The sequence below is a fragment of the Borostomias antarcticus genome (genome assembly GCF_949987555.1).
Source record: "Borostomias antarcticus genome assembly, chromosome: 12".
NCBI lineage: Eukaryota > Metazoa > Chordata > Actinopteri > Stomiiformes > Stomiidae > Borostomias > Borostomias antarcticus.
Genome location: NC_140245.1, coordinates 2,423,785 through 2,426,284, shown reverse-complemented (window position 1 = coordinate 2,426,284; position 2,500 = coordinate 2,423,785). Strand labels below are relative to the sequence as shown.

The 2,500-nt window shown below is 46.7% G+C and overlaps 1 protein-coding gene across 3 annotated transcripts in view; it reads right to left on the bottom strand.

Moving 5' to 3' along the window:
• LOC311316167 (nuclear receptor coactivator 2-like) overlaps nucleotides 1–2,500 on the bottom strand; it is a 52,851-nt gene that overhangs the window by 27,306 nt on the left and 23,045 nt on the right. The gene's annotated exons all lie outside the window — the stretch shown is intronic.

Genomic DNA, 2,500 nt, shown 5'->3' with positions numbered 1-2,500 from the left:
TGATATACTCAACTCAACTCACATTTTATTCATAAAGCACATTTAAAACAACCGAGGTTGACCAAAGTGCTGTACAGCTCAGAACAGAACACTACAATACACCATACACAATACACCATACACAATACAAAATACAGTACAATACAGGGGCCATCAGGTGTCCAGCTCAACCTGAGCTGAGAAGGCCTGGGAGAACAGGTGAGTCTTTAAAGAAGACCTAAAAATCTCTGTGGTCTGGGCAGACCTAATGTGCCAGGGCAGACTGTTCCAGGGCCTAGGGGCCTAGGGGCTGGGCAGACCTAATGAGCCAGGGCAGACTGTTCCAGGGCCTAGGGGCCTAGGGGCTGGGCAGACCTAATGTGCCAGGGCAGACTGTTCTAGAGCCTAGGGGCCTAGGGGCTGGGCAGACCTAATGTGCCAGGGCAGACTGTTCCAGGGCCTAGGGGCCTAGGGGCAGACCTAATGTGCCAGGGCAGACTGCTCTAGAGCCTAGGGGCCTAGGGGCTGGGCAGACCTAATGTGCCAGGGCAGACTGTTCTAGAGCCTATGGGCCTAGGGGCTGGGCAGACCTAATGAGCCAGGGCAGACTGCTCTAGAGCCTAGGGGCCTAGGGGCTGGGCAGACCTAATGTGCCAGGGCAGACTGTTCCAGGGCCTAGGGGCCTAGGGGCTGGGCAGACCTGATGTGCCAGGGCAGACTGTTCCAGGGCCTAGGGGCCTAGGGGCTGGGCAGACCTGATGTGCCAGGGCAGACTGTTCCAGGGCCTAGGGGCCTAGGGGCCTAGGGGCTGGGCAGACCTGATGTGCCAGGGCAGACTGTTCCAGGGCCTAGGGGTCGCCGCCCCAAAGGCTCGGTCACCTCTAGTCGTCAGACGAGTCTTTGTACTATATATACAGTCACATGAATACAACGATGGGGTTGAGAGTTTGGAGAGAAGACATCATTCATCTTACTGTGCCATCCTCTCAACAACTCAAAATGGGACTTGAATAGAAGGAGAATAATTAATTTGTCATTTCAACTGACAATCTCCATACTGTGAGCGAATGATAAGATAGTTTTGAGTAAAAGCTGACAACTGCTGCTGAAAATGTTGCCGAAAATCCTACAATTCCCACAAGGTCACATGATCTCATGGTAGTAAGCGACTTTCTGTAGATTCATACTGAGAGTGAGTTTTCATACTGTACCATAAATAATCACTGGTACAGAAGACGGACAGACAGGCAGACCGACAGACAGACAGGCAGACCAACAGACAGATAGGCAGACCGACAGAGACAGTCAACAAAATACACAGTCTTGCACAGCTGAGTTAGTTTAGACTGTTAGGTTCTGAAAATGAGTTCTGCAGTGGTTAACTCCAGAACCAAGGTTGCACCAGTAAGAGGTAAAAGCGTGCGAGACACACAGACACACAGACACACACACACGTCAAGAGTTCATTCATAGATTTTTTTTTCATTAAGTAATTTTTTTCATTAAGTAATTGATATATCAAATCACAATTGTTGTTATTCAATGTTTCTCCCTCATATTTCTACCCAAGAGTTTCTGGAGTGCTGGAATGTTCTAGTTGCACAGCTAGTCTTGGGATTTTAATCCACATCACAATGCTCACAACACCACATCCATAAAAGGTGAAAATGGACGTATGGGTTTAGCATGCTGTTACTGAAGCTAAACGTGCCAACATTTTAGTTGAGTACACCCTTAAAGGGGTAGTTACAAAACGTGTGAGTAGTATTTTGGACGCAAATCTTTTTCTGGTGAAGTATCCCTTTAAGTCATGTTCTCTTGGAAATTAATCATAATTCAATCATCCAATTTTCATTACAGTACTCCTCATTTCTTTGTACAGAGCAGTGACTGTTTATTTTATTTATTTATTTATTTTGAAATCGTATGAGCTTGAAGGGGAAAAAAACGTTTCCTCTGAATACTTATATCACACCGCTCGAAGTATTACATAAACCGTTCCCTAGGAAACCCAAACACACTGTTTCGTCCTCATCGCCATGAGAAGTCAGACTCATCTGCCTGTGACTGGCTTGGACTTCTATGCAGGCACATCCAAGGGCAGCCGGCCTCCTGGGTGTCTCACTAACAGGCGCCTCCCTCGCATACTCATGGTCATCAGGACCCCCACTATGCAGCCACTCACACACTCACACACTCACACACACACACACACACACACACACACACAGTAGGCTACTGCACAGTATGATAGGATACACACAGACAAAAGGACATTCGCGCACACATGCATGTGCATAAATACATACTCACACATGCATAAATACATACTCGCACGCACACACACACACACACACACACACACACACACACACTAGGGATGAGACGATATACCGTAAAACCGTGAACCGCGGTATAAAATTAATTTTGTAATTTAATATAAGCTTGCTATTAATAAACTGAGCTTAATTACAATAGTGTGTATTTTCCATCATGTGTTGCACTGTAGGGCTCTAGAACT